This window comes from Etheostoma spectabile, unplaced genomic scaffold (genome assembly GCF_008692095.1).
Source record: "Etheostoma spectabile isolate EspeVRDwgs_2016 unplaced genomic scaffold, UIUC_Espe_1.0 scaffold314, whole genome shotgun sequence".
Classification (NCBI taxonomy): Eukaryota; Metazoa; Chordata; class Actinopteri; order Perciformes; family Percidae; genus Etheostoma; species Etheostoma spectabile.
In genome coordinates, this window is record NW_022605583.1 from 275,644 (window position 1) to 283,878 (window position 8,235).

At 38.2% G+C, this 8,235-nt stretch overlaps 1 protein-coding gene across 1 annotated transcript in view; it reads right to left on the reverse strand.

The window, feature by feature from the left end:
* galnt16 (UDP-N-acetyl-alpha-D-galactosamine:polypeptide N-acetylgalactosaminyltransferase 16) overlaps positions 1-8,235 on the reverse strand; it is an 80,472-nt gene that overhangs the window by 67,269 nt on the left and 4,968 nt on the right. The gene's annotated exons all lie outside the window — the stretch shown is intronic.

Below are 8,235 nucleotides of genomic sequence, written 5' to 3' on the forward strand. Positions count from 1 at the left end.
TATTTCTTAGCCTGGTTCTGTCATGTCTTGTGTTTATTGTATGGTATTTTTGGTCTTGTCTTGTATATGTTCCGTTTCCTGTTTTATTTTGAAGTCTGGTCTCTTCCTCTGCCTCTTGTGACCTCGTTACCCTCTGGATTTGGTCTAGGTGCTTCCCTGGTCCTGGGTCAGATCCTTGTGGTGTCGTGTCTCCCTGTGGCAGTTCGTGTCTGGTTCCCTGCTGATTGGATTTTGATCTTTATTTCTGTTTTGTTCGGCTTTTGTTTTCATATTCCTGTGCTCGTTTTTTGATCCCTGGTTTTAGTTTTTTGCCTGCCCATCTCAGTACTTTTCTTTTTCTTTTATTAAACTCTCAAGCCTGACGTTTTGCATGCCTCCTCTCTGCATTCGGGTCCACCATTACATGCATCTCACGGCACCGTCTATCTATATATTCATAAAAAAAGACAGCATTTCATATTCTAAATTTCACAGTTGATACTAAATACATTTCAACGTCCAACTAAACCTTTACCAGCGGCAGAAACACAACGTGATGGTAATGATTTCCTAGGGGAACTGTTGTGCTACAATTTTACCAATTTAAGGACCTGGTGTCCATGTTGGCATAACAAATTAACATAAAATAAGATAAGATAAGAAAACCTTTATTTGTCCCACAGTGGGGACATTGCAGTTTGCAACAGCAAAGACAAGAGCAGAGATAGAGAAGTGTACAAGAAGCATAAACAAGTGTCAAACAAAGAAGTACCGTTCTTCCAATAAAGTAAAAACAAAGTTACTGTACATTAAATAAGACTAAAATAGACTAGACCTTATACAGTCTCCTGCGGCATAAATACCTGTACATACTGGTAGTATCAAAGTATTGTAGAAGGGCAATGCACATAAGTCAGATATAGCACCCTGTGTTATATAAAAATTGCACATGAATTAGTAAAATTGCACTTATGACTTATACTTTACATTTTATTCGCACTGCATCTTATGATTATTTTGATCATTGATTAATCTCTTGATTATCTTATGTAAAGCCTCAGCTTCATTTCCAGGAGCCTTGCTCCTGCTTGTTTTGTTCGGCTAACAATCCAAAACCAGTAGATATTACAGCACACTGCGATGGAGTTTAATGTTTGGAGTTTCATTTTTGTTTTGTTTTTGCCAAACTGCTGCAGCTGTAACAAGTAATTTGAGGGAAAAGTACTGAAAAGTAATTATTTTAACAATTGATGCATTTTGAAGGAATTTTACGAGCAAAAATCTCCAACATTCCCTGCTTTCATCTTCTCTAATGGGATCTGTTCTTATCGTTATATCAGTGTGGGGATTTTGGGTTGGACCAGCAAGATGTCAGCTTTGACACAGGGAACTTGTGATGGGCATTGCCCATACTTTCTGGCGTTTTATAAACTAAACAACGATAGAATAATCCACATTGAAAATATTTGTGAGTTGCAGCCAACAAATGAACAACAAAATTGCTGTCAAAGTCAAAAATGAGCTTTCACGCTTCACAAAGACATTCAAATATGATCTATATCAGACACAAGAAGTTATACAATTTTAGAAGCTGGAATTGTTGGTATTGTTTTTCTTGCTACGTGACTCAAACAATGAATAGATTATCAAAATTGTTGATAATATTCCTGTTGATGGACTTAAATGGACTTACAAAGCACTTTTCTGCCTATGCAAACAAAGCGCCTTTACAATTCAAAACACACATCCGATGCCAAGGTGTTGGTCTGGCTATTGAGGATCACTATCTTACTCAAGGACACCATGTGGACACCACGGGGACACCATGAGGACACCATGAGGACACCACGTGGACACCATGAGGACAAGAGGAGCTGGGAATGGAAACACCAACCCTGAGATAACCCTCTCTCTTCCTCCAGAGCGTCAGCAGCCCAGATTAACCAATAAACTGTCTGACTACTCCTCTGCTCATCTGAGATTTAAGCCATGTTCTTCTATTGCACTCACGTTTCAGCCAGTCTGGAGATTAAACGATTCAAATGGAAATGCTACTTTCTTATTCAGGTCACCGCTGTGTCGGTGCTAACAGAAAATGGGATGGGCACTCATCAAATCAGAATACACGGTGTTTAAAACCCTCAGTAATTAATGGGCTTCCCCCCACAAGGGTAAAACCAGAAAACGAGATGAGAGTAGCTGTCCTCAAACAGAAGGAAAGCAAGATAGACAGATAGGGCAATGTAAGGAGAAAGGAGAACATGAAATAAAGGCTGAAGCGTTGTGCTGTGTTGCTTTATTACAGTAAAGGTCGGTGTAGCTGGAGGATTTAGAAAAAGCTCCAGACCAGATTCAGGTGAGAGTGACCTCATTTTCAGCCCCCCCGGGGGAACAGAGGAACGTGTCAAGGTTTCACACAAAGCCATGTCTACAGGGCACGCTGCAGAGGAAGGAGATTCATGTTGAGATCAGTGGCCAAAAGGCAAAAACTGTTCCTCTATAAAATGTTGCAAAATATCTTAAAAGACATGGGAGCTGCTGTTCTGCTTTTCCCCAATGTATGGTGTGTGTGTGTATATGTATATATATATATATATACATATACACACGCACATTTATATATACACACATATATATCTATGTATGTATATATATAATATATATATATATATATATATATATATATATACATACATACAGGATTCACATATATATACAAACATGTATATATATATATATATAGATACATAGATAAATATATACATATATATATATACACATATATACATATACACATATACATATCTATATATATATATAAACATATGTATAAATATATACACATATATATATACACATATATTCATACATATATATGTATATATATATACGTGCTTATATATATATATATAGTATTAACAAGCTAGCTTTGACAATAGCCTGGCAACAGCCTACCTCTAATGCAACGTTCTCTTAAAGTGACAGGCACACAAAGCTTTTTTTTTAAGATACACCTGTATTTTTTTCCCATTCTTTGCAAATAACTAAACCCCATGATCTTTTACTAGCTGCTGTGAAATCAGCTTTATCAACATGGATTAAGCCATCTTTAAACTCTACTGTAACAGTACCAGCTGATGCCAGCGCTGTGTGGGAGAACCCATCTAATTATTGGTGCTCTGTAAATAGCAGTCCCATATTTAGCACACTGTCGAGGGAAGTCTCTTACTTTCTCCCAGCTCTGTCTTTCACACTCACATCATACCGGGAAACTATTTATTAAAATATCCCAAGCAGCAGATGCCAACCCATTCCCACATCCATGGTAGACAGGAAGTAGAAAGACAAAATATGTCTCTATTTATGTTGTTCTTGCCATGTTTTGTTGGATTTCTCTATGTTTTGGCTATTACCTGAAATTCTTACTGTATTTTATAATAAGCCTTCTGTATTTTATGTGCACCTGTGAAGCACCTTGCTTTTGATTTTGAAAGGTGCTAAATAATTATAGTATTATATATAATATGTACTCACTTGCAGCATAACCGGTTTAGCAGCAGCATTATAAATCTCTTTTTAATATGGTTTTAGAAAGTACTATACATATTAAGTTTGTTAAAAATAATTTCACTTTATCTAGGTTTATTTAAATGAAAAAAGAGCTACAGCTCCATTAAATCTAACCTGCAGGGTGCAATAGCAAGCAAAGCAACACAGGATTCAGTCTCCAGGTAGTCTGCCTCTCATTCTACGCAACGTCTTATCATTCATTGGAGGAAAAACCTGTACGCATCCAAGCAACACATGCTGGAATTAAGACTATACCTAGAATTTCTTTTAGAGCAAAGGAGCACCTTTAAAGCTATTTTTAACACCATTATCATCATATATCAGTTGATTAGCATTCTCCTAATCCCCTTGGGCAAGACACTAGCAGGACTAAAAACTTATGCACCATGTATCCAATTTATCTTCTCTGACTGCAACAAAGAGCGCCCAGATGACAGAGTCCAGCTATCAACTAGAAGTCCTTGTAAATAAAAAAATAAAAAAGTTGTGATGTTGTTAGTTACTCTTGTCCAACTTCACATTTTTGTTAACAGTGAACACAGCTAAGCTATTTCTCCCATCAGCCACAGAACATAGCAAAGAGGTTTTAGTAGAAGCTCCCAAATTGTGTGTTTTACATCCCTTGTTAATCTGCAAGTACCATGACTAAATGTTAAATGCTATGAAGAAGATGTTATTCCGTTTATATTAAGACAAAAATAACAGAAAGCCCTTCAAGGCTTGGCCCACTGAATTAAAAATGAAGCTCGTCTGGAAGATGAACACGTCTGCTGGCTCTCAAGCCGGATCAAAAGACAAATCACATCCGAGTCCAGTGGGCCTGACAGGCTGGAGATAAAGCCCGGCATGCTAGGAGGACAGAGGACACAACACGGTTCATATATTATCTTATGCCATAGTTTCTGTATTGTTTCAAGTTCCTTAGCAAGTTTTCTTTTTGCATAGCGAACCAACAGCTAACAGCCAAAATGTGCAATGAGTTATTGTAGGCGCTTTAACCTGTCTGACCTGCCAGTGGGTCAGTCATTACAAACTCATGCTGTGCAGCTACATTTTGTTCAAACTTTCAAAACCCTACTAGAAATTGTAGTGGAGATCGCACAGTTTCCAGAGATACTACATACATGTATGTCAGACTGAACTTTGAAGGAGTGAGCAAAAACAAAAGAGGCACAACACATCCACAATATTTTCATCTGGTGTGTTTAGTTGTGAATATTTCCCTCACTGTGATCCAAGAGGGCGACTTGATGTAGGCAAACACTCGGGGAGTCAACTTAATGCAGCATGACGGAGACGCAGTCAGCGGCCTGGCAGTTAAAGCAGATCACTTATTTACTTTATTTATTATTATTCATATCCTCGGTCTGCGTACGTGTGTTTTTTTTAATGCAAAGAGATAACAAAAACTAACAATAAATCCAAACATGGACATAAAATGCATGCATTAAGGACAATCGAAACAACTATAAGGACATCAACTCATAGGACCAAAGGCAGTATATATATATATATATATATATATATATATATATACAGTGGGTACGGAAAGTATTCAGAACCCTTTAAATTTTTCACTCTTGTTTCATTGCAGCCATTTTCCAAAAATCCAAAAAAGTTCATTTTATTTCTCAGTAATGTACACTCAGCACCCCATCTTGGACAGAAAAAAAACAGAAATGTAGAAATTTTTGCAAATTTATTAAAAAAGAAAAACTGAATATCACATGGGTCATAGTATTCAGACCCTTTGCCGTGACCTCCATAGTAATAGGTGCTGTCTATTTTTCTGATCATCCTTGAGATGGTTCTACACCTTATTGGAGTCCAGCTGTGTTTGATTATACTGATTGGACTGATTAGGAAAGCCACACACCTGTCTATTAAGACCTTACAGTCACAGTGCATGTCAGAGCAAATGACAATCATGAGGTCAAAGGAACTGCCTGAAGAGCTCAGAGACAGAATTGTGGCAAGGCACAGATGGTCAAGGTTACAAAAAAATTTCTGCTGCACTTAAGGTTCCTAAGAGCACAGTGGCCTCCATAATCCTCAAATGGAAGACGTTTGGGACGACCAGAACCCTTCCTAGAGTGGCCGTCCGGCCAAATGAGCTATCGGGGAGAAGAGCCTTGGTGAGAGAGGCAAAGAAGAACCCAATGGTCACGTGTGGCTGAGCTCCAGAGATGCAGTCGGGAGATGGGAGAAAGTTGTAGTAAGTCAACCATCACTGCAGCAATCCACCAGTCGGGGCTTTATGGCAGAGTGGCCCGACGGAAGCCTCTCCTCAGTGCAAGACACATGAAAGCCCGATGGAGTTTGCTAAAAAAACACCTGAAGGACTCCAGATGGTGATAAATAACCTCTGGTCTGATGAGACCAAGATAGAACTTTGGCCTAATTCAAGCGGTATGTGTGGAGGGAAAACCAGGCACTGCTCATCACCTGTCAATACAGTCTCACAGTGAAGCATGGTGGTGGCAGCATCATGCTGTGGGGGTTTTTCAGTGCAGGGACAGGAAGACTGGTTGCAATCGAGGAGAAAGATGAATGCGGCCAAGTACAGGGATATCGGACGAAAACCTTTTCCAGAGTGCTCTGGACCTCAGACGGGCCGAAGGTTTACCCCAACAAGACAATGACCCTAAGCACACCGCTTAATAACGAAGGAGTGGCTTCACAACAACTCCGTGGCTGTTCTGAATGGCCCAGCCAGAGCCCTGACTTAAACCCAATTGAGCATCTCTGGAGAGACCTGAAAATGACTGTCCACCAACGTTTACCATCCAACCTGAAGAACTGGAGAGGATCTGCAAGGAGGAATGGCAGAGGATACCCAAATCAGATGTGAAAAACTTGTTGCATCTTTCCCAAAACGACTCAGGCTGTATTAGATCAAAAGGGTGGCTTACTAAAACTGAACAAAGGGTCGAATACTTATGACCATGTGATATTTCAGTTTTTTTTTTTAAAATATGCAAAAATTTCTAAATTTCTGTTTTTTTCTGTCAAGATGGGTTGCTGAGTGTACATTACTGAGAAATAAAATGAACTTTTTTGATTTTTGGAAAAAAGGCTGCAATGAAACAAAGAGTGAAAAATTTAAAGGGGTCTGAATACTTTCCGTACCCACTGTATATATATATATAGCCTCTGATTGGGCAGACTGATGCAGAAGTGTTGGGTTTAACCTAGAGCTGTGCAATATATCGATATTATATTGATATTGTGATATGAGGCTAGATATCATCTTAGATTTTGGATATCGTAATATGGCATAAGTGGTGTCTTTTCCTAGTTTTAAAGGCTACATTAAAGGGATGTCATTTTCTCTACTTATCAGTCTGTTCTAGCTGTTCTATTATTCATCTTTACCCACTCAGTCATTATACAATATCGTTGTGGTATCGATATCAGGGTATTTAGTCAAAAATATCGTGATATTTGATTTTCTCCGTATTGCCCAGCCCTAGTTTCACCTCCCTGCCACAGGTGTGTACAGTCCGTCAGGGGGCCTCTGTCTGGGGACTTGATGTGAAGTGGCTTTCACATGTCTACTTTCATATAAGATAACTAACCCGACAGTATTTACAGTTGTAACAAAACACATCTTCTCCTTGACACATATGAATGCATTAATTGTGATAAGAAGCTTTTATAACAAAACAGGTAGCTCAAAACAAGCAATCTGATTGGATCATTGCCATGTCATAATAACCACACTATGCCTATGATGCCAATTGTTTTTGTATAGTTCTTTAAAAATAAAAGTAAATTTGTTTTGGGAAGAATAATAATTATTACTATTAATTAGTTTCTCTGGGCTGGGATTTCCTAGTAACCTTCCCAACAAGGCTCAGGGTGCTGCATAGGTTGGTATAATATGAAAATGGCTGGTGGCTTTAAGACAAAAAAATACTAATTTATTGAATGAATCAAACATGAACATATCTGTCACTGTTTGTGGCTTGTTGATCTTAACATTGTTAATTCATTTCCCATCCTGGCCTGGGACACACATTAATTCGGTTTAATAATGGACTTATTGGACTTTAACTCATCATTGCACTTACAAAAACAAGCATGGCGGTCCTCAGTCTAGGTCATCCTGTACATCTCATCTGCATCTGCCATGTGTGTTTGTGTGTGTTTGTGCGCGTCAGTTGCAGAGGGAACGGAACAGCCCCCCCACCCGCTGCATTAGCCGACAGGATGGAAACAGCAGCAGCTTTCAGCAACTTTAAGTTAGTTATAGTGCAATTGTGCAACTTGTATTTACCTTCACAAAAATACTAATTTTGCCACTGATAGGCTCAGATTATGATTCTATATACAAGTACATTCTGCTTTTGTAATAAATGCAGGACTTTTACTTTCTGGTGTTTGTTTATGTTAAGGGATCTGAATAATTCTTCCACAGCTGTCTCTATTTTCTAAACTAATGGACATGAAGACTTGATGCCAGATAAAGTTATATGTACAAGACTATTGCATTAACCCTCACGTTTGACTTATTTTCCTATATCAATGTTCTTTTAAACAACCCAATTGTAATTACCCAAAATAATATGATTGAAAATCTCTACTTCCATTCATTTTGGGGCGTCTTATTCAATTTTATAGTATTTGAAGAAAGAAAATTGAAGTGGTTTTGAAATAGTATTGATTAAAAGTTGACATATTCCA